At 32.0% G+C, this 26,242-nt stretch overlaps 1 long non-coding RNA gene across 1 annotated transcript; it reads left to right on the forward strand.

Annotated features, from left to right (window-relative positions):
- Positions 1–6,160: 6,160 nt before the first annotated feature.
- LOC143068459 (uncharacterized) lies at positions 6,161–10,072 on the forward strand. The gene is made up of 3 exons (XR_012976176.1): positions 6,161–6,297; positions 6,814–7,021; positions 9,230–10,072. It is a non-coding gene; the product is annotated as an uncharacterized LOC143068459 (long non-coding RNA).
- The last annotated feature ends 16,170 nt before the right edge of the window (positions 10,073–26,242 follow it).

Raw genomic sequence — 26,242 nt, forward strand, 5'->3', positions numbered from 1 at the left:
ACATGAATACGGATTCAATTAGGAAGATTTTTTCACTTGCAAGTGAATAATTCATCTTCAATGTTTCTTAGCTTATTTTGACAAAATTGAACCACACTGGCTGCTAAACGCGATATATTATTTCACTATTTCACTTTTTTTAATGATTACCCAAAAAACTATATATTTTATATTTAAAAAAAACTATATATAAACTTTATATTTTTTTTTTATATATTTTGTAGCTAGTGTCCTTTGGAACGAGAACGTTTGTGAAATGCTACTGTATTGAATTTTTATTGAAACAGATATATCAATACTTAGTTATCTTCAAATGTTTTTAAGTTCGAGGGTTAGACATAAACTCATCAAAGATACCATAATAAAAATTGTGTACGCTTAACGCGTGTTTCGTCTACAAAAGACTCATCAGTGACGCAAAAATAAAAAAAAAAGTTAACATTCCAGCAGCACCTACATATATATCTCCCAATTGATACGATATTTCCGTGCTTGTTTTTCCTATCATGATTTTCTTGATAGTGGGTTGCTGTTCACACGCAAGCTATTAAACCAAGCGTTCCAAATGGTGAAGTTGAAATCATCCCTTCGTAAATTTTACGGACGCCATCACGAGTTGGTTGACCGTTATGGAATAACCGTTTCACAGATAATATCGGATATGTTCCTTACGTCGTAACTATTATCCCCTTACCTTTCAAGAATGAAACCTACCGATTTAGACTATTTACCGGATTTGTTATAACATGAGCAACGCGACCGGTGCCACATGTGGAGCAGGATCTGCTTACCCTTCTGGAGCAGATGAGATCACCCCTAGTTTTTGGTGAAGTTCGCGTTGCTTATTCTTTAGTTTTTCTATTTTGTGTCATGTGTACTATTGTTTGTCTGTTTGTCTTTTTCATTTTTAGCCATGGTGTTTTTTTCGATACATGAGTTTGACTGTCCCTCTGGTATCTTTCGTCCCTCTTTTAAACGGTAGTAATTAGTAATAAATCTCTTCAGAGACACATCAGATGTATGTTAAATAAAAGTGAAAAATAACATTTCAAACTGATATCTAAATTAACTTACAATTGCTGTAAAATGTATAATAAAATCGAGAAAGGAAATGGAGAATGTGTTAAAGCGACAACAACCCGACCATGGAGTAGACAACAGCCGAAGGCCACCAATGGGTCTTCAATGTAACGAGAAACTCCCGCATCCGGAGGCGTCCTTCAGCTGGGCCCTTAAAAAATATGTATACTAGTACAGTGATAATGGACGTCATACTAAACTCCGAATTATACACAAGAAATTAAAATTTAAAATCATACAAGACTAACAAAGGCCAGAGGCTCCTGACTTGGGACAGGCGCAAAATTGCGGTGGGGCTAAACATGTTTATGAGATGTCAACCCCCCCCTATACCTTTTAGCCAATGTAGAAAAGTAAACGCATAACAATACGCACATTAAAATTCAGATCAAGAGAAGTCCGAGTCCGATGTCAGAAGATGTAACAAAATTTAAAAAAAATGACAATAAATAACAACAGACTACTAGCAGTTAACTGGCATGCCAGCTCCAGACCTCAATTAAACTGATTGAAAGATTATGTCTTCATCATATGAATATCAGGCACAATCCCTCCCGTTAGGGGTTAAGTATCATACTATCATAAAATATATGAGAAGAACATAACCCGTGTCATGCCAACAACTGTTTTTTTTTTTAAATAAATGTGTTTAGTTCCGATGCAAAGACCCCATAAGTGAATCAGTATTAAAGCCAAAATATGTCATCTTTAACGACCTGACAACAGTATCGTAACTATATCACTTCTTAATAAGTTTGTTTAAAGGTTTTGTAAGCTTTTGAGGTGAATACTGACATTTTTGTGCTTAGTAAAGAATATTACCATAAAAGATTGGATGTGAAATACCTGAACGTATAAGATGTCTGCCTGTTGAGTTATATTTACGAATTATTTCCTTATACCGTTGATAAAATTTAGTAAATGTTTCAATGTTTAAAGATGCTTTATACTTGTTTGTCTTCTTGCGTATGATATCATTCAAAATCAGAAGAAGGATTGACAAAAACAGAGGCAACAACAGTTATTGTCCCAAAAATGTCAAAGCAAGCATTCAGAACACGCTGATGTTTACTTGGAAACAAATTGGATGGCATCATTGTTATAGGTCTAACCTTAGACGTATACCATATTTACGAATTTTAATTTCTATTTTTATGTGTTGTTGAGATTTAGGCATGCTGGAAATTTTCATTTTAACGTCAAGGTGAATACCACTGGCTATTCGTTATAAAAATTTGCCCTTAATATTATGAATTAGTCAGCTCATTTTTGCATGAAGTACATATGATCTGTGTATTAACTGGCAATTCTCCAAAGCACCCGTTTCCGAGGTACAAGTATACATAGGTAATTGTTTTCTTAGAATAAAGGACTATGGACAATAGATGTAGACATTTGTTGGAAACGACGAGATTTAAAAGGAAAATATATGAATAACCTATTTATTAAGAAGTATAGTGATAATTATCCTTTCTTTATTAAAATGCAAAGGTATACATTTTATTGATATTTTCTTTGTTCATTTTTGCAATAGATTTTTTTTAAAATAAATCTAATTTCAAAGTATTTAAATCTATGATGTGCATATAACACGTGTCATACAAATTAATACAAATAAGATAATACTATTGCACGCGCTGATATATCTTGTTTGCTTCATTAATCATTGACCTACAGGTAGTAGTATATATCTGAAAACAGACCTTATTCTGATAACGTAATATTATATATTGAAGGATGACTATGACACCAAGGTCCGATGAAACTTTGTTATCAGTTGCTATAAAAAATTTCGTGAGTTTTTATTTCAGGACGGTTGAAAAGTTGCATTTGACGAGATCTACTTATTTCCATGAAAAGAAGAAAAAAAACATTGCCTTGACCAAATCACATCCATACTATAAAGAATAAAGAGAAAGCAAAATTGTAAAATACTGTATGTCTGTAATACGAAAGTTTGAGCAAAGTTTCTGTTTTCAGTTTTCATCATAGATGTTAAACTAAGACGTGCAGCAGATATATCAACTATTTGTTGAAAACAAAACTTTACGACAAAAGAGATGATTTCAGCTTTCCAATTGTGAACTTTCCATTTCTAAGTAGCAACATTCCAGCAGCACCTGCATACGGGGTATATATCTCCCAATTGATACGATATTCCCGTGCTTGCATTTCCTATCATGATTTTCTTGATAGAGGGTTACTGCTCACAAGGAAGCTATTAAACCAAGAGTTCAAAATGGTGAAGTTGAAATCATCCCTTCGTAAATTTTACGGACGACATCACGAGTTGGTTGACCGTTATGGAATAACCGTTTCACAAATGATATCGGATATGTTCCTTACGTCGTAACTACAATCCCCTTCACTTTCATGAATGTGACCTACCGAATTAGATTATTTACCGGATTTGTAATCACATAAGCAACACGACGGGTGCCACATGTGGAGCAGGATCTGCTTACCCTTCCGGAGCACCTGAGATCACCCTTAGTTTTTGGTGGGGTTCGAGTTGTTTATTCTTTAGTTTTCTTTGTTGTGTCATGTGTATTATTGTTTTTATGTTTGTCTTTTTCATTTTTAGCCATGGCGTTGTCAGTTTGTTTTAGATTTATGAGTTTGACTGTCCCTTTGGTATCTTTCGTCCCTCTTTTTTTAATCAGGTTGTTCATATTTGTGTCGTCTGTGCTATACTTATAAAAATGAAAGTATATCTTGATAAAACGTAAGAATAAATTTCCTCTCTGTGAATTAATTCTCGTTAAAATCCTTCTTTTAATTTTGAATTGGTCTATCGAGTATTATAGTCAAATGACGTTATAGTATATAAATTTATCTTAGTGATATAGCAAATTGACAGAGTACTATAGTCAAATGCCGTTATAGTATATAAATTTATCTTAGTGATATAGCAAATTGACAGAGTATTATAGTCAAATGCCGTTAAAGTATAGAACATTTTCTTCATGGTATATCTCTACCCAACCCACCATTTTTTCCTTTAAAAATGTCCTGTACGAAGTCAGGAAAATGGCCATTGTTATATTATAGTTCGTTTCTGTGTGTGTTATAATTTAACGTTGCGTCGTTTGTTTTCTCTTATTTTTGAGTGTAAATTGACATTGCGATAAGACGTGTCACGGTACTTGTCTATCCCAAATTCATGTATTTGGTTTTGACGTTATATTTGTTATTCTCGTGGAATTTTGTCTGATGCTTGGTCCGTTTCTGTGTGTGTTAAATTGTAGTGTTGTGTTGTTGTTCTCCTCTTATATTTATGCGTTTCCCTCAGTTTTAGTTTGTTACCCCGATTTTGTTTTTTGTCCATGGATTTATGAGTTTGAACAGCGGTATACTACTATTGCCTTTATCTATCCTAAATCCTGGTAAATGTTTTGCAGTAGTTTTAAAGCCATAAAGCCGGAAATAACCATACAAATTGCTGTTGTATATCCCGACTGCACACCCGGAATTCGCATTTTCAGAAACTAGAGGACTATGGATAATCTCATTGTTCGTACACCAAAATGAAAATAACGTAATGTCCCTGGTTGAATTTCAATTGTTTATGAAATGTTTAACCAATCACAACGTTTTTGTGTTCGCTTTTGAATATATTACCCAGAATGCATTAAATTCTGAAACAGCCATTTGGGAAAAATTATGGACGGAGGGATAAAGTATTAAGATTAATGGCTAATGAGAACTAAATTATCATCTCCTTTGGCTATTTAAGGAAGAATCAAAGAACCTATGTGAGCACGTCCCCCACGATTGATGTAGCAGATAAAGAATCATTTAGTAAGGATTGAGATTTTATAAATAATGTTCATACAGTAGTCCCTACTAATGTGTTACAATTTAGGATTGTATACCTAACTTATCAAAATGAGTTTGAATATCTCTTACTCATACGATTATGTCAACATAAGGAGAAATAATAATAAGGGAACGTTTTGGTCCCTTCAATTCGGAAATCAAATTACATAAAAGAAAATCATGTATTGTGCGTAACCCTGGATGAAGGTGGAACAAAATGACATAACTTGAATGAAGAAAGCTATATTTCATATATATGGTCTATAAAGGCATTGGACACAGGGCATGCGGTGTTGCCTTGATTATTACAGAAGAAAATTCCGCTGACTAAGATAAAAAAAAATTGATTCCTCAAATTTAAAGATATAACATTGTTGGGTTAAGGTTTAGTTTTCAGTTTTTTGTTTTTTCTGTGTTGTTTTGTATACTGTTGTTTACCTTTTCGACGGTTTTTGTACCTTTTGCTAGCTATTATTCGTGTGTTTCTCTGTCCTATATTTTCTCCCATTTATTTGTATTGTAGTCCTGTCATGTAATGTTGTAATTTTAATGTTATATTTAACATTACCATTAAAGCGGGAGGTTTGGCATGCCAAAAAACCAGGTTCAACCCATCATTTTTTTCTTGAAATGTCCTGTACCGAGTCAGGAAATTATTATATTATAGTTCTTTTCTGTGTGTGTTACATTTAAATGTTGTGTTTCTGTTGTGTCGTAGTTCTCTTACTTTTGATGTGTTTCCTCAGTCTTAGTTTGTAACCCGGCTTTTTTTTTTTCTTAATTGATTTATGAATTTCGAACAGCAGTATACTACTGTTGACTTTATTTGATTTTTGCCAAGGCCACACGCGTTGTAAATTTTTTCGACTTATGAGGTTGAATGTCTCTATGGTATCTGTCGTCTTTCTTCTTTAGACGAAGTATAAATAAATTGTGATGTTATCCCTGTCTAACTCTAGGCCATTCTATAGATAGTGTCTATTGTTTAGTTGTCACATATTCCAACCTGCCAGGTGATCTTAAGCGACAAGAATTGACGAACTAATACAAAGGCCGAAGCTGTTTATACCCCTTTGATGAATACGGGTATTTGATACATATGCAAATTTTAGTCGTCAAAACATTGAAAAGTGCAGCCAATTTGATTTGATATTTGACTTAGATAATGGAACAGTATATCAATAGCTTTTTTGTCTTCCTGCATATTAATTTTTTTCTAGAACTTTCCGAAATATGGACGTCGATCACAGTAATTGGCTAAGTCTTAAAGAATTCAGAAATGGCATAAAGGACTTTGGTCTTAGCTTTCCCGAAAGCTCAGTAGAAGAGTTGTTTAGCTACATTGACAAAGATGGCCAACATGGAATTCTATTTAACGAGTTCCTAGAAGCACTAAGGGTAACTATTATAAAGATAGAACTCACAATGAGTACGAAGGGTTCTTCTGTTTTTATAGATCATGTGGAATTTCAACATGCCTAAATTTCTTTAAACGCATTAAGATAGATAGAAGGAGATCTGATGTGATGGTCAATAAGAAAAATGTCAACCATCGATGAAAAATGCGGATTAAAAACTTACAAAGCATCATCGTATGACCGTCGATAATAGACCCATATATAACATTAAGCTATAAAAGTGCCCGGCATGACAAAATAAAAAAAAAGAAATAAAAGAGAACTACAACGCCCTGGCATAGGCCAACAACAACAAATAAATAACAAATAAAGCAAGGACGACCGAATTAGATGTCTTTTTCTAAATTTGACGTAACAATTCATCATTATAAATTCGTGAATTCTATCAAAACAAAAAAGCAACTCATTGATTTATCCAATTTTGAAAATTCGGTTCTTTATTTTTACTTTTCTTATTTTTTCTTTTTTTTTCTTTTTAAATTTGTTTACATACCAGCCTTCCATGTCACAGACGAGGATCTCGATCATCAAAGAAGCATTTGCCAAGTTTGACAAAACTGGTGACGGGGTAATTACTCTTGAAGATTTAAAGGGGTGTTTACAGTGTTAAACATCACCCTAGATATATAAATGGAGAAATGACAGAGGACCAAATTCTCAGATCATTTCTTGATGTGTTTGACCAAGGAGTAAAAGATGGAACGGTAGAAAACTAATTTTGCTTTTATTCGTATGTATTTTTCTCCCTAAAATTTCAATACTGGTTATCTCTGGTGATAGATATAGGAAGATGTGGTATAAGTGCCAATTAGACAACTCTCCATCAAATTAAGATTTATAAAAGTAAACCATTATAGGTCAAAGCACGGCCTTGAACACAGAGCCTTGGCTTATTACAAACAGCAAGCTATAAAGGGCCCCAAAAATTACAAGTGTAAAACCATTCAAACGCGAAAACCAACGGTCAAATATATATAAAAACGAGAAACGAGAAAGACGTATGAACTACATAGACAGACGACAACTACTGTACATCAGATTTCCGACTTATTACAGATGCAAACATTTGCAGCGGGATTAAACCGTTTTAATGGTACCAAACCTTCTCCCTTTTCTGAAACAATAGTATAACATCACAACATAGAAAACACACTATAAAATATCAATTGGAAGGCTTAACTCAATCAAAAAACGCAAATTAACACCCAATGAACGAATTAATTTGATGTGCGATACCTGAATGCAAATACATAGTTAATAAAATCTATAAGGGATAAATACCTCTGTGAAATATTAAACACTTTTTAGAAAATCATCACTTTCGAAAAAAAATACGACTTATCCTACACAGATAAATGAAAATAATTTTGTCGTTAAGGATACTTGAGTTTATTTACATTTATAAGAGCTACTACTGGTCCTTCTCAAGTCATAGCTTCTTAGAAGTGTTTTTGATACGAATTGTGCCACTTACTTTTTTCCATAATTCAATAAGACATAATAACAAAGATTGGCACTGCTTATCTAGATTTACAAATGTAATAATCATGTATAAACACAACATTCAAATAACGTATTTGATGGAAATGAAAAAATAAACAATCAAATTATCATTATAAATCCGGTCCGTTTTCTTACATAAGGTCCCATCAGATTATTTTTGGGGCAAATTACAGTGGTGTTATCGAGCGAAATTGTAATAAGATAGGTATGATTAATTTCGTTCTAATTGATGGGTCGAGATTTATTAATGAAATATAATTGAGCATTTGCTACATAATTGAAATTGTATATATTTGATTTTTTCGGTATAATTTGAACTGCATCTATTTGCACCAACTAAGATAGTTTTGATTTATATTATCTATTCTGTTAAATATAAATACTCCAATCGTATAGTGTTAACAGAACCCCAAAGTAAACAAATGAACTGATATATTTTAAATATCAATTAACATTTTAACTCTTTTCGAAATGGCATTGGGCTTCAGTGATAGATAAATTCACAAGGAACTGGCCATTAGTCTGTTCTCTAGATTTAGATATTAGGATTATGTCTTCCCAGATAGTGATGATTTATATTTTGATTTTTGTGTTTTTATTTGGTTTGATCAGATCCTCAAAGTTTATATTTTTTTGGATTTTCATTCTTTAAATCTCAATAAATATACAGAAACAATGATATTTATTTTGTAAATTGGAGAACTTGAAAGAATGATTTTTCTGTCTCCAAAAATGTCTAAAATTTCGACCACTTTAGCTTTTTACGGAGCTTATGCTGGTATAGGTTAAAGAACATATTTTGAAATGGTTACAATTAAGATTTCTTGTGAACATACATGTTTTTAACCATAATGGAATAGTAATTTATTATTAGTATTATGTAATAATATCGAGGAAAATCTAAAATCAAGGAATTTAGCTCCCTAACGCATAGACTTAATTCATTTCCTGCCTTTGCTGTACATTTGGTCTTATCTTGTTTTGATCAGCTCATAAAGGCTTATATGAGGTTTTTTTTTCATAATCAAATAATTTGACCGCGATTAACATTGAGGAGATATCTATTTCCGAAAGCGCATTTAGTTCATGAGTTAAGAATTTTATTTTATTTTCAAGTGTAAAAAATGGATGGATTGAATTTGGCCTAAGAAGGACGGCAATAAAATCGTTTTCCTTTAAAAACGAATGTGAGTACAAAGTCAAAGAGCTGAAATAACTTTCTGTGGTCACATATTTTTTGTAGTAGAGTATTTTTTTCGCACAAAAATATTAGGATATAATTCTCTACACATGTCAGTACATTGACAATACATAGAAAATATGAGCTTCAATGTATTTATAGAATTTTGGTAATAATTAAAGCATAATTTCTATATTGCATTGTTTGACTTCATGTTTTTATAACTTAGGTGACCGAGGAAGAATTTACAAACTACTACAGTGGAGCAAATATAGATACAGATGAAGAATTTGTAAAAATGATGAAAACTGCATGGAAAATATAGCAAAACTAGAAATATTAATTAACTATTTTTAACTAACAATATCTGGGATTTGTTACAACTACCACTTTGAATCATATAATCACATGGTTTTATTTTTAAAACAACGGTTAGATTTAAAATATGTATATTCCCCTTTCCCGAGAAGAAGTATATGCGAATCTTTCGGTTTGTTTGTCTGTCGTAGATTACCAAATAAATGGTATAATTATTGTGTAATTATGTATTGAGTATGAAAAGTTAAGTTTTATCTGAAGTCGGTAACCTTTGTGACACAGATTCTTATATTGGTTAACTAGTATATCTTTTTTGCACAATGAATTTACAAAACGTTGTACTGGCGTATGCATAACTACAGTAGGTGTCAAAGATGATCATAAGTTAGTTAGAAATGTTTTTTTTGTATGCCAAATTGAAAAATAATTCTGAATGAGTCGTGTGTGTTAAAAACATATACAGTACTTCTTGTTATGCACCAGATGTGCATTTCGACAATCAAAGTCTCGAGGCCAAAATATTTGAACATCCAAAGCTGGATCCTTTTACTATCATGGTATTTTATGTTTAAGTTGTAGGTACACTGTTTTTTATTATTATTATTTAAACATATTCATTTGCTGTGTACACTGTATAAAAGGTTGTAGATTGACACTGATTTTATAAAAAAAATGTCACTTGTAAAGATTATTATTTAGATTATATCTTCATTATGTACATTAAACTCATCAAAGATGTCAGAATGTTAAAATATTTGTTGTTTATTGCTTAAACGTTTATCATATACAAGCTCGATAGATTTGACTATTTTTAGTTACTCGTTGGTCAAGTAGCTCTTCAATTGTTTCGGTTTTTAATGGTCCTGATGAAGACTAATCCAGAAAAGTGCTTTGTAAGGGATCAAAGTATTAAATGTTGTTTTAATTTATTTTTATTAAGTTTTCAGATTCCATACGAGTTAAATAAAAGCTAAATATACTAAAATGATAGTGTAACTCACAAGAGATAAACTGACAACCCCACGAAAAAAAACCCATTAAAACAACAAAAGTAAAACAATACTATACTTATTATTTTTTACATAAGGAAATGCCTGTACCAAGTCAGGAATATCACAGTTGTTATCCATTCATTTGATGTGTTTGAGCATTTGATTTTGCTTTTCATTAGGGACTTTCCGTTTTTTTATTTTTATTTTTTCTATACACCACAAAATGAACTACATAGATAAGGCCGTTAGTTTTCTCTTTTAATATGTTTTACATTGTCATTTCCGGGTCTTTTATAGCTGACTGTACTGTATTGGCTTTTCTCATTGTTGAAGGTCGTACGGTGACCTATAGTTGTTAATTTCTGTGTCATTTTAGTCGCTTGTGGAGAGTTGTCTAATTGGCATTATACTTAGTTTTCAAGAAGAGATATTTCTAAAACAAACAATTTAAGAAGAAGTTCCCATCGATTTGCGGATCAAAAACTACATAATAACCCTTACTATATTCGATATGACCTCTTCAAAAACACCTGTACCAGTCAAAATGCACATCTTTATCGTTGATTAAATTGGTCCATTAACCTAGAAACCAGATATTTTAAATAACCATTATAGACACCATCATTTTGATTGGAAAAACGGTTGAAATAAAAACCAGAATAGTATATAAAATTAAGGTGAACTCATTATCATTTATGTCTGGAAAACATGAACTATAACTGGTAAAAATTGTACTTTTAAACAATAACGTCGAACATTTTAAGGTAGATAACTTGTGTCTATTGTTATTTTGTTTATTATGTGTGTATTTATTGCCATTGCCAATTGATTAAAAAAAATATTCATGAGCCATTGTCTCATGTAAGGGCTGGGTTTAAGAGCTCAAACACATGTTTAGTTTGTTTCTTAAAAAATATATGTTGACATCCAAAGTCAGTAGCCGCATTAAATCTAGTGGAGTTCGTTTGTTTTTTTGTCATAATTGTTGTTTTTTTGCAATTGTATTTTTGTAGAGTCAATTATACTACTGTTTTTCCTTTTTTAAATTATGTGTCATCCAGAAGATTTAAAAGTTTAATTCAGGCTCTTCGACCACTTGTTTTTGTTGTATGAATTATAAAAATGATCACTGCACTAAGATGATGATGTCCGTCCGTAACACTTGCCACGCAGTATATCTTGTAAATATTAAGCGATGATACTCTAGTGAATTAACACTTTTTAAGCAAGAACACTTGAATTTGTACATGAAACAAGATATATATAATGTGTATTTCAAACAAAATTATAATCACACTCTTTCTCACCAACTTCCTCCCTTTTTCTATATCTCGTGTCAATAGCTGCCAAAATTTAATGTATTTACCTACATCAAGAGCTCTCCAACAAAACAAAACAAGTATGTGTCCATAGTACACAGATGCCCCACTCGCACTATCATTTTCTATGTTGAATGGACCTTGAAATTAGGGTAAAAGATCCCATTTGTTCTTTAAATCAGGAATATAATATCATAAGGAACATGTGTACTAAGTTTCAAGTTGATTGGATCTCAACATCATTAAAAACTTCCTTGACAAAAAACTAAAACCTGAAACTTGCACTATACTTTCGTAGGTGGGCATACAACTTTTGAAAGACAAGATGCTTGAATGCAGAGTAAAAGGTACAATGTAACCAAAAGGAAACCAAAAGAATATTTGACTTCTTTTAAGTTCTACCTTTTCTTATGGAATTAGGACCTTAGTTTTGAAGTCATTTCTTAAATGAATAGGGAATGTTTGTGTTAACATGAGGTTTCTGACTTAGGAGAGGTACAAACAAATGCAGCGGGTTTAAATGTTTTAATATTACCAACCTGCACCTTTGCCTGAAACAATAGTGTAACATCACAACTTAGAAATACGCACTATAAAATATCAATTGAAATAGCTTAACTTAATCAGAAGACATTTTAGCACCTCTACTGGGCCGTATATTTGGGTTCCTGGTTGAACTCCCTTAAAACAGATAACCCTCACTAAGTCTTCGAACTATTCCAAATGATGTGTTAAGAACATATGACAACATAATTTGAATTTTTATCAATAGGGGTAGCCACCAACAGTATGTTGTTATCGAGCAAAATTGTAATAAGTTTTCCACAAAACATAATTCAATGGGAGGATCACTATAGTAAAAGTCGTTAATTTTCTGATTGAAAGACAGTCGAAAAGATATTTCAATACCAAACATCTGTCGATAAGCAACAATCAAAGATACCAGGCTTATGATTGTGAAAGACAGACGAGTGTTAAGTCTACTTAACTCTTTTCAAGGGGCTTAAGATAAGATAGGATAAATGTTAATTAAAGTCTGCTTTAATTATATACAAAACAAGGGCTTTCCAAAGCTTTTTATTGACAATGAAAACATATACATCAACAAAAAATTAAAGGTCATTTAGACTAGGTGGACATAGTCCGTTTAGTATTTTAAAGATATCTTTAACTGTGGTTCTCAGCCATCTGATTTTATGCTGAGGTGGTTTGAATTCGAACCACGTTCGACTCTTCATTTTTATTCTAGGATTGATAATTTTCTTGTGTTTCTTTAATACCTATGACGTGGCTCTATTCTTATACACCCCGTCATTGTGCTATTGTTCTAGGATAATTTTTGTATTCTTGTCTTTCATTTTTGCTAATGTGGTTTGTCTATATGCCCTTTTCTATTTCTTTGATTCATATGACATGACGTAACTCTATACTTGTATATCCCGTCATTATGTCATTGTGCAATTGTAAAATGATTTGTTCTTGTCTTTCATTTTTGCTAATGTGCTTTTTCTATGTCTTTTTGAACTTCTTTGTTTCCATTTATATCGAGTAAGATTATCACACAATGATGACTACTGAAGTAGTGTATAACATTTTATAACAGGATAAGCTTCTAAGATTTTTGCAAAATATGCTTCGTTCTATGACTTTAAATAACCGCAAAACTTGTTTCATAAGATATTGAAAGTATTTTAATGAACATTTGGAACTGACTATTAAAAAATACTGATCAGTTGATGCTTTCTGTAAGGGTGCTTTTTATAAGCCTCTGTAGTTAAAACTCGTAATCCATGCACGACTTAGATTTTGATAACTTCATAATGAAATACTCTAAGTTTAGTTTCAAGTTGGTTTATCTTTTTCCCAATTATCTTATAAAATCTAGACTCATTTTGTAAATGAAACCAACGATGCTAAAGTATACGATACTGTATAACGAAAACAATAAACAAGGAAAGACCGGACAGATAAAAACAATACTATTTTCTAAATACATTAAAAATAAGCAACAGTAGATTACCGATGGTCAAATCTAGAGATATATAATGGTAACAAGCAAAAACTGAGGGAATAACATTAACATAAACTTCAAAAGATGCGAAAGGCGATTGATGCTTGATCACTCATTCTATGAGTATCTGTACACAAGTTATTATCATTTTTAAAACAGTTTTAGTTCCTGCTCTCTCAGTTTCCAGGTCAACATTAAAAGTTGTTTTTATATAACTTGAATTTAGTATTTGAAGTGTCTTTCTTTCAACTTTACCTGCAACTGTTACATCAAAATAGTAATCGCCGCTTTATGTGCTGTTGACGTAATTTTTTTATAGTAAAATTGTTTTTTTTATTCGAGCGTCACTGATGAGTCTTTTGTAGACTAAAGGCGCGTCTGCAGCAAATACAAAATTTCAATTATGGTATCTATGATGAGTGAATTTACAACCAATTGGTCGATGCCACTGATGGTGGAGTTTTTATTCCTCGAGGGTATCAACATTCCCGTTATCAGGATTTCTGTTGTGACATGAATTATCATTGATATGGTCATAATTATAAATAAACTGTTCACAAAACTTTGAGATTTTTTTTTAAATACTAAGGCTTTTCTACCTCAGGAATGGATAATCTTAACTGTATTTGGCAAAACTTTTATGTATTTTTGGTCCTCAATGATCTTCGTACTTTATTTTGCCTTTTAAACTTCGAGCGTCACTGGTGAGTCTTCCGTAAACGAAACGATTTTCTGGCGCCAATACAAAATTTCAATCCTGATTTTATTTCCTAATATTTTATAATGCTAAATTGTGCATTAAAGAATCGAAAACAAATGTTATGAACTTAATATTTTCTGTGTATTGAATACTGAAGAGCTCGTTCTCTGAATTTCCGAAACTACTTGAATTTTTTAGTGAATTAAAAAAATATCATTTTAATTTAAAGTAATGGATAGCATAGAGATCCAATTTCATTAACGAAATTATTGAAATAAATTAGCTACTGATGCATTGTTTAACCCTTTTTGGGATTATTCATTCTAGGTTTCTTTCAAAGCTAAATATTACGAAATAATTTTCATATTGCACAATATATTATCAAGTGAAACAAAGTAAATATGAGGGAATATAGCCATCATATATACATACCTATTCAAATGAATTGTGTTAGGACAATTATTGTATGCAATTCAAATTTATTAAAACGATTTAGGACAACTGCTTAAATGTACAATGCTAAAACTGTTATTTGATATAATAGTTTGTTTACTATTGGTTGTTTATATAATGTTTGAATATAATTTAAAACTGTTTTATAGACCTTCAAATAAAAAATGTAAAGCTATAGGGGTTTCTTTAAATAAGTGATAACTATTGAAACAATTATAGTCCACTATCGAAACATGATAAGTCAATATAATTGTTGTTATAAGATATTTAAGTTTTTTATTGCTTTTCCTGAATATCACCATTATACATTATTGTTTTATGTTTAAATTCACTTAAAAAGATGAGATAAAGCTTTTGGGTTTTCACAAAAAACAGATTATAAATATGCACATTGTTTCGTAGAATGAGTCTGTGAAGTTGAAAAGTTTGCTTAATCTAATTAATTTGGAATACATGTATTGTAATTTTGCAATCCCACTAGCACATATTTACGGATAGTCTTGGTACCGACTGTTGACACCGATTTTGGCGGGAAAAATGAAAGAATGGTCTCAAATATGAATTTAACGGCGCACTTGATTCATTTTGGTATTTTTGTGAACCCAAAACATATACCGGTATGCAAAAAGCAGCAAAATTTGAATCCACTAGAGGCTGTGCACCTTGGAGGCCTGCTGTGGGTATGGGTACGATCCGATAAAAATCCCGTTTTTCTAATACGAAAATAAAGGTAAAGATAGATAAGTAAGCGTTGGAGAGTCAAGAAATGTATTCCATATTTCAAAGAGCTTTTGAGTGGCGCTGACAAATGCAGACGAAAACTGTGTACTTGGCCTGACCTCACTGTTGACGTATGTTGCTGTATGTTTTTGGTGATCATCACATCTACGCTATACATACGCAAATTATTGTTGAGAGGAATATATGTTATTTTGAAAGCGTTTTTTTTAGTTATAAAAAGGATGCACAGCAGTACATCATGATAAGACAGATTAAACCCTTTGCATAACTAAATATTCTGGTCGAATGTTTGCCAATAGGATAACAGATTTATCTAAATCGACAACTCGTCAAAAATGTTCTAGAGTTTATGTCATCTCACTATTAAATAATTACGACTATCATATGTTAGCTCATCTTGGCAGTTTTTCAATGAGCTGAATTACTGACGTAACTGTTTTTTGATAACACATGTGTTATCAAATCTTTTAGAACATTTATTTTTTCTAAATTCGTTGAATATCAGTTTAAAAACATAGAAACAGAAAAAATGCTTTTCAACTTGCTACTATACGCTGTAAAACATAAAGTTATAAATATGCATACAATTTTAACATGACCTGTGCAGACACGTTCTATATGTAAATCAAAAGAATCCTTTACCATACTGGATATATAGGTATGTCATAAGAGAGGGACGAAAGATACCAAAGGGACAGTCAAACTCATAAATCAAAAATAAACTGAAAACGCCAAGGCTAAGATGTGTGATTTATCAGGGCGACATGATGATTCTTAAAGCGGATTGATGACGCATAGTTGGTCAATATTGGTAACTTTCTTTGCCTCATTCTTTGAATATTGTTCTTCCTTCAGTATTTACCTTCGAATACCCGAAATTTTGGATTTCAGGATGACTGAAGAAAAATAAGATTTTAGAATGAACATTTGATACATCTGATTGATTTCGGTTTATTGGATTATTGCATTACCACGTGAACTGCATTGGTCAAAAACACTTTTGGTGGACTTCATTTGTATGATGTTATCATACAATGTAAGCCCGTAAAAATGGCTTTCGTTTTGCCATGATATAAATGGGAAATTGATTACTATCAGTAATGAATATATTAAATTCAAAGGTGCTCAACTATATTGTTATCCTAACGAGACATGTGTTTTTGATATTCACTTTCTCTTTCAGTTTGTGTTAACATTAACTTTACTATCCAAATTAAAACATTAGATTACCTGTTGATGTCAGATGCGAACAATAATGTCAATTGTTTACAAATGTAGCCCAGTGAACGAATTCAACATCATTGAATTGTCTTGACAGACGAACTCTCTGATTTGTTTTACTGACACTGTACTTATCAGTTAACATTATACCAGAAAACAAGGCAAGAAATATCATTAGTTAAATTAACAGTAAGCTGGGTAAATTGATTTACAATATCTATCATGGAATAAAGATTCAGACATTTGAATATCCTGTTTAACAGAATTTTTCAATGGAAAACCGACATGAAATTGACACAGAACAATTCCACACAGATCGTCTATGTACCAAGGAAACAATGAAGCACAGGGTGCAGAACAATTGCAATCCTGTGGAATTGATCAATAATTTGTATTACTATAAAGCTGGAAGCCAATATAGTAATCTTATAGATAGCAGAATAAACAATAGAACTAGTCCACGATAGCAGTTAGCTGTAAGCAATGAATGTTTAAGAATTGGTAATACAATTTGTACATTGTCAATTTAAATCAAATTAAATACCCTCTTAAACAATTGATTTTGCTATCTGTATTAATATATATTAATTGACAATGCTAGATGTATTTTAAATGAAAATCAAGTTTATTGTGTGAAGATTTTTTTTTTAATAAGTTTAAATAGTAACGAATAAGGAATTGGAAATATGTAACACAAAATGAATAAGAACAAAATAACAAATAATGAATAATGAATAGGTATCGAATAAGTAATAAGTAGCAACTTGACGACTCTCTTCTACCAGTTAACCTGGGCCGTATTTGTCACAACTTTTTGGAAAAAGTAAAATCACAAAAATACTGAACTTCTAAGTCTTAACTAGACGAAACACGCTTCTGGCGTATTTAATTACAAACCTGGAACCTTTGATAACTATCTACCATGGCGCACACAGATGCTAGTTACGCCATTTTTATTGTTGCATAATTTATGAAAAGAACTTTGTAAAAAAAATTTCCCAAAATGAAAAAAGAAATTCCTAACTACGCGTACCTATTTGAAAACTGTTTATTCTTATGGAAAACCTAACACACATATTTTTATTGTAACGGGTATGCATGATGACACATACAAAGTTAAGTAATCTTTGGCGAAAGAACATTAAAAGCGGAGGTGAACGTCCGATCGGCCAATCTGGTCTTTTTTTCGTATTGGACCGGTCCGAAAAGCAATATTTACTCTTTGATTTATATCGACATCAGTATTGTACGTGTTGATTTATCTGCATTAGGGCTTGCTCATATCATTTTAAAAATTTGTACTAAAAGTTAATAATACAAAGACATGAGATAATTTCACATTAATAACTAATCTGAACTTTAGGAGAGGTAACAATAAATTAAATACTAGTTTAACATACGAATCATCATTTTGTATCATGCTGTTTATTTCCAAGTAATATATCCTGTCTAGTTGTCTGATATTCAGAGTGAAAATTAACTGAATGTATCACTCCATTATAAGTATTATAGATTTTGACAGTAGACATTTCCTGGGTAGCGCTTAGTGATAAATTACTCTTATTCATCTCTTTAATGGTTTTATAAGTATTCCTAGTTTTCTTTATCTCAGAAATCTGAAGCCCTTATGAGAATGAAAACTACTTGCAAATGTATGAACATGAATTACAATCAGATGATAATATTCAATACATCATTTTTTTTTAAATTGAGAAACAATGGCTTTTTTTCTAAGCTATTTTTCAAGAAATACACAATTTTAGTTTGTGGCCATATCTTTTACATCTAAAGCATTTGGTTTTCATACAAAATCTACCGATGAATGTTTAATCCTTAATTAGATACAAGACGATGTGGCGCGAGTGCCAATGAGACAATTCGCCAACTAAGTCGACATTTGTAAAAGTAAACCATTATAGGTCAAAGTACCCGGTCTTTAACACGAGGCGTTGGCTCACACAGAAAGGCAATCTGTAAACCAACAATCTAATTTATATTCAAAAACGAGAAACGATACCATTACAGTTCTCAACAATTTGCATAGCCTTCAAGATAATTGAATAATCTATTTTGTTACTTATACCTATTGTTTTTGTGTGTCGTGATGTTATTCTAGAATTAAAGTAAATGCTGTCATGAACGTAGAAACATTTGTTTTGTTTCAAGATATCACTCATATACATTTCATACATCTTATTAAAAATAATTTCAAGATGTTGACACATTCTTTCTAGAACTATGTGTGTTTTGTATACATCTACATCATTTCGGGAAGAAGTCCAGAAACAAAAAAATTGTTAAAGTCTATGTTACTACTAGCACTAGCTGCTAGGATCAAACTTTCATTTTCTTCATCAAAATCTGTCAAATATTTTCCACTAAGAATAACATTGGTATAAACTCTTAGATCCACATTCTTAAGATCTTTTGGACATCCTATGAATTTTTCCCCTACGCATGTTTTGTTGTCGGTCGTTAATATATTAGATGGACCATTTGATTATAACTTCCATATTCCTGACTTGTTACAGAAGAAAGTGAAATGTCAAAAGTACTGAACTCCGACGATAATCCAAAGCGGAAAATTCCTAATCAGATGGCAATCACGTAATTTTGATATGTACAACTCTTCAAAAGGGTGACCAATAATGTATTACGTTATTTTCAGTTTTTCAAATTTTCAGATTTTTTGATAAATGCTGTAAATTATTCAGCCAAAGTTAGGCATTTAGTCAATTTTCAAAATTATCTACTGCGGAAAATTTAGTACTATTCAGTCAGTTCGCCTGCAGTTGATTAAGTTCTTCTCATTCTATATATTCAGACTGCTCAGTAATAGTTATTAACCTGTACACTTTAACAATAATCTGAATAGTATATAGGGAAAGGTATTGAACAGTACTAAGTTGGATGCAAATAAACGGTACGAACAGTACTAAAATTACCGCAGTGGATAAGTCTTAAAATTGACCGAAAGACTGAGACTGACTTAATAATTTATTGTTCGGACTTAGAATATATTAAGATCAACATCATCATTCGAGACTAAAATTCATTTACTCGTGGTATATTGATATGGGTTTTAATTTTCAACATATTTAATGCGACTCATTTTTTGTAGGATTTACGTGCCTTTCTTAAATGATGATATTAAAACTGTCATTTAGTTATCTTATGTTTTTCTGCCATAGTTTTGACTCATGTTTTTTTTCACTATTTAAAATAGTCAGTGAAATGAACAGGTAGTATATGCAGATCCAACTACATCCAATGGTCATTTGCGAGTCGATGTTTTTACTGCATATTTCATCGGCAATGCACGCTCTGGATTATCGTATCAACTGGGGAAAAAATATTTCATATTCTGTAAAGTTTTTTTCAATCTTATTAATGAGAAAGTTTCGTTTAGGATCAAATATATTAATATAATGCCAACGCCAGAACGCTCGACACGCATATACCTTGAACAACATGATGGCGTGCCCGAAATAAAAAGTCTGAGAAGTCAAACAAACACTGAGGACGTTGGTCTATGAGCACTAAAGCTAAAAGGACCAAAAATAGTTCAAGGTTAACTCTGTTTTATTAAAAATTATCAGTAATGAAACTTCAAGCAGGAAATATGTCTGCAATCCAAGGTGATACACTTGTAAACTTATTATTATGAACAAAGCATGTTAGATTTAATGAGCTCTTTTGTAATAATCCAACGGTGGTATTCACCATTTTCATTCAATGATTTCCCCAGAAGCTATTGCTCTGCTTATATACAAAATAATTTGTAACAATAATCGTTCGGGTCATTACTTTCACATTTAACAGTCTGTAGATGATGAAATTGAATTGTACCCTTTCTGAGGTTATAAACTTTAGGAAAATTAACACTGTTATTTTTTTATTTTTGGTATGTCAGACCATCAGAGTTGTAAATCGTCCATATCATTTAGGGCACTGATCCCCTTGACTCGCTTAAGAACTAGCAAAAACACAAAGATGACCTTCTGTGGATTTGGTTATTCTTTAAGGTCCCATTGGTTGTAATCTTCACAATTATTCCATCATTTAAATACATCTTTAGAGTTAAAATATACGTGGTATATGTTTCTCGAGAAAAAAAGCTATGTACCGACCAAATTTATTAAGATTGTTTTTATTATTCAATTGCACCTTTCAACCTCGTTTCACCTAGAAACGCGATGGTGTATGACCTTAAGAGCTTGTATGTTGTGAAAGAAGAGTTGGATGATTCACAAAGACCCTGTTTATTGCAGTGGTTGTAAATCGTTTTGGAATATTCGTTTCAAATTTAAAAATCAAAACAAAAAAGCTTCAAATGTATGGAACGCCACAGCTGTCTTATGTGGAACTCTGATATTACTTTATGTTGTTTTATCATTACTTAATAATAGTTTGTCTTTATTTGATATGGTTTTGACATTACGTAATGATGTTTTAATATAACTCAATATGGATTAGTCATTACTTAATGATATTTCTATATTACACGATATGGTTTCGTATTGACATGATATAGTTTTGTCATTACTCAATATGATTTTGTCATTAATCGATGTGGTTTCACCATTATTTAATATGGTTGTGTCATAAGTCAGTGTGGTTTTAACATTACTTGATGTGTATTTGACTTAACGTAATATAATTGTTTAATTACATGATGTGATTTTGTTATTTCGTAATGATTATTTGTCTATTCTTTATATGGTTTTAACATTACGTAATGATGTTTCAAAATTTGACCACTTTACACTACTTGATGTGTTTGTTTCATTATTTGATGTGGTCTTGTCATTCTTTGATGTGGTCCTGCCATTCTTTGGTGTGGTTATCCCATTACTTGATGAGGTAAAACCACGTGACCAATTCGGAAAAACCTGTTCTATTTTTAGATAGATTTCCCAGCTGTATTTGCATGTTGTATGTGCCCATCCATCTAATTAGTGTTCAAATTAAAGTTTGGGTTGCTGTTTAAGTTAAACTTTGAGTTAGTTTTCGAATAAAAGTCATACTTATGATTAAAGTTCTAGTTAGCATTGAGTTGCGAGTTACAACTTTGAACTGCAGTCACTTCTTGAGGTAGAGTTTGGATTCGAATTTAAGTCTCATTTAGATTTATTAAGATTTCAAGTTGAAATTCGAGCTATTTTATATGTCTTTTTGAGTTCGTAATTAAGATTTCTATCGCGAAACAAGGGCTTTTGCTCGGGCTTCCGAAAAGAGGGCTCCGGGATATGTGTACTAAATAAACAATGTTGCAGTATACAAAACGCAACATATGAGTTGAAATAAAGTTAGATGTGGCGTGATTGCCAATGAGACAACTATCCACCAGAGTTTAAATGCAGTGGATGTAAGAAATCATATATCGGCAACCGTACGGCCTTCAAAAATCCGTATAGTCATCTACAAAAGGCCATCATGCAGTATGTGAAGAAATTGAAACGAAAAAACTAACGGCCTATTTTACAAAAAAAAAACAACAAATATGACACATATGTATGCAACGACAACATTTGAACTGCGTGCTCCCGACTTGGGTCAGGTACATAAAGAAAGTGCACGTGCCGAATTTTATCATCTATGTGAGAAAACATCGAACTGAACCAGTAGTGTAACAGCACAACACGAGAAAAAAAATGTAAACAAATGTAGACAAATCGATGCCCCGCACTCCACTCATTTAACCGCGTGTACCCCAAAAAGGACAAAGTTCAATTTTTCTCCCAAAAGAGGAAAAATAATAAAAAGAAAAAACCCTGACCACATGCACATCATCAATACATGTACAAACAGCTAGCAGAGTGATAAATTCCTAGCATTCAATCTGTAGTAGGAGTTATCTGGAAACTCCCTACTTATGCTAGTAAATTGCCCAAAAATGACAAAGTTCAACTTTCTCCCGAAGAGCACAAATTAATAAAAATTAAACCCTGACCACATGCAGCACACCTTCAATATATGTACAAACAGACAGTAAAGAGGGAAAACTTCATACGATTCAAACTGTTGGAGGAGTTATGCGGAAATAACTATATACCCATAATGGGACGGAAAGACGGACGGACGGTCAAATGTTAAACACTATGTCCCCAACTTTCAGTTGCTGTAAAGTTACGGTGGCTAAAAAACCATTTCAATTGGCTGGTATGACTGGGTAATTAAAATCCATCGGGGTGATCTCAGGTTCCCCAGAAAGGTAAGGAGACTCTGCTCAACGGGTGGCATCCGTCGTGATATTTGCAAAATTACAAACCAAGTGATTTGGTCTTATTTAGAAGTTCACATTCGAATAAAAGATGAAGGTATTATGGTTACGACAAGAAGAACATGTTCGCCGTCACATGTGAAACAGATATTCCAAAAAGTTTATTTTTCAATTAGTGCAAGGTAGATCAGAGAATTCAATTGTTTAAAAGTAAAAGATTGATATTCGTATGTATGTTTAAATGATCATTATTTTTTTTTTTTAGAGAATTCTTATTTTATAGTATTGATGCTTTGTCGCTTAGTCCGAGCCCCCCTCCTCTGATTTTCCTGTGACTTTGGTGTGAGTTGATTTGAAGTGTCTCATTTTTTAACAAAAACGTCTTTTGGTTTGTGTCGAGCCTGCGACATAAATGTAGCGGCAGTGAGACACAACAACGTCATCGAAAGCGGAGGGACCTTTTATAGCTTACTATGGGGTATGGATTTTGCTCATTGTTGAAAACCATACAATTTTGTTTTAGCATAATAAAACCGAATTAAAATGTTTTGACATGATAAATTTATTACTCCATGAAGTGTTTTAAAACTTGTATAGAAGTTTTTCTTCAATATCAAGAAAAAGCATCTACAGAAAAACATTTTTTTTTATATTTTTTGACCGATTAATGTACAGCCGATCAATATTACGCTTTTACACTGAAAGCAGCAATATCAGGCGAGACACAGCGTTCCGTGGACTATTTTACAGATTTGTTATAATACTGCTTCTATTTGAAAACTTATAGATCAAATAACAGGACCAAGTGGTTTGGGAATATCCCAATTATGTCCGAAATACTGTAATTTTTTTTAAGATTTTATGTTTTTATGATTGTCTGCCGTTCCCCTTTTTCATACCAAATAGCTCTGAACAACCACTCGAACTTTAATTTGATTTTTAACTTTGGGGATACCCATCCAAAGCACATTAAACAAACGATCTGTTAAAAAATAGATTTTTTTTTTCACATTGTGCATGGTGGCCTTATTTATGTAGCTGACTATACAGGGTGTTGAAGGCTGTACGGTTGCCTATACAGTATATGATTTCTTACATCCACTGCATTTAAACTCTGGTGGATAGTTGTTTCATTGGCAATCACACCACATCTAACTTTATTTCAACTCCTATGTTGCGTTTTGTATACTGCAACACTGTTTATTTAGTACGCATATCCCGGAGGCCTCTTTTCGGAAGCCCGAGCAAAAGCCCTTGTTCCGCGATAGAAAATTTAATTACGAACTCAAAAAGACATATAAAATATCTCGAATTTCAACTCGAAAATTTAATTAATAAAAATTAGACTTTAATTCGAATCTTACTCAAACTCTACCTCAAGAAGTAAGTCAAATTCAAAATTGTAACTAGAACTCTGCCTTTAAATGTGACTCGAACTCGACGTCCAACTCTAAACTCAATGTTAACTAGAACTTTAATTACAAATATGACTTGAATTCGAAAACTAACTAAAAGTTAAACTCAAACAGTAACCCGAACTTTAATTTGAACACTTATTAGATGTATGGCCAAACGCATTCAAGGCACATACAATATGGAAATCTATCTAAAAATAGAACAGGGTTTTCCGAATTGGTCACGTGGTTTTACCTCATCAAGTAATGGGATAACCACATCAAAGAATGACAAGACCACATCAAATAATGAAACAAACACATCAAGTAGTGTAAAGTGGTAAAATTTTGAAACATTATTACGTCATGTTAAAACCATATAAAGAATGGACAAATCATCATTACGAAATAACAAAACCACATCATGTAATGAAACAACTGCATTACGTTAAGTCACATACACCAGAGGCGGATTTAGAGGGGGCCCAGGGGGCCCGGCCCCCTCCCTTTTTGGGAAAAAATGTGGTTGCTTATATAGGGAATCATTGAAGCGTGACTGGAGCGGGCCCCCTCTTAGGTCAGTCAGTGGGCCCCACTTATGAAAATTTCTGAATCCGCCAATACATCAAGTAATGGTAAAACCACATTGACTTATGACACAACCATATTAAATAATGGTGAAACCACATCGAGTAATGACAAAATCATATTGAGTAATGACAAAACTATATCAAGTCAATACGAAACCATATCGTGTAATATAGAAATATCATTAAGTAATGACTAGTCCATATTGAGTTATATTAAAACATCATTACGTAATGTCAAAACCATATCAATTAAAGACAAACTATTATTAAGTAATGATAAAACAACATAAAGTAATATTAAAGTTCCACATAAGACAGGTGTGGCGTTCCATACAAATGGTATAAATGATTAGAAAGACTTACAAATAGGTCAAATAGCCAAAATTGTCATTTTACTCTTATTGGAGTCATTACTCTTCATTGCCAAGTTTTAGTTCCTTAACATATTTGGCAAAACTAATTCATTGGTTCGCCATAAACCCTTGGTCTCGTATCTTTAGTATTCATTTGTATTGATTTTTTTAAATGACAACACTCATTTTTATTATGAGCTGCAGATTAGCTATCCTAAGGGATGAACACTGATCACAAACAAAAGTTATTAAGAATACAACACAGGCGGTATGTAGTATAGTGTCATCAGTATCTCTGAAAGTGAAATTAAAATTTTTACTTAATGATTTTTCTTATGTGATTTGAACTTTACATAGATCTATTTGCTTCATGTTATGTTAAACTTGCTATTATGAACTGTTTACTTATCATGTGTCTGTTACAACCCAGGTGGTTCATCATCGAGAAAATTTGTGGTTTTAAGGAGGTAGAGGTTTTTAAATAGTTGTTGAAACATATTTTAAAAATATGTTTTCATCGATCTGACTGTATTCCTTTACATCGTATTTAATGTTGTTCTTTAATTGCGAGTTCAATCTGAACGAAATATTAATCCATTAAGTACTCATTTGCTTTGATGGAGAGTTTTAATGCAAAAGTATGAAATAAAAATCTTGTTTGTTATTATTCAAGTAAGATAATGAGATAAAGAGTGCGTGGAGTGTATTATTTTCGTTTATGTTCGGTTGCATATCATCGAATATTGTGTGTTTGATTGACTTCCTTGATTTTATGAATGAATGTGTTTTTTTGCAATGAATGTGATTGTTAAATTTGATAGATGCTTTTTTGTGCTGCTTTGTTAAATATTTGTTTGTTTTTGTTGTACCCCTACTTTGACAATTTACCTTTTATGTCTGTTTTGTTAACTCATCGTTGCAAATTTA

Source organism: Mytilus galloprovincialis, chromosome 3 (assembly GCF_965363235.1).
Source record: "Mytilus galloprovincialis chromosome 3, xbMytGall1.hap1.1, whole genome shotgun sequence".
Classification (NCBI taxonomy): domain Eukaryota; kingdom Metazoa; phylum Mollusca; class Bivalvia; order Mytilida; family Mytilidae; genus Mytilus; species Mytilus galloprovincialis.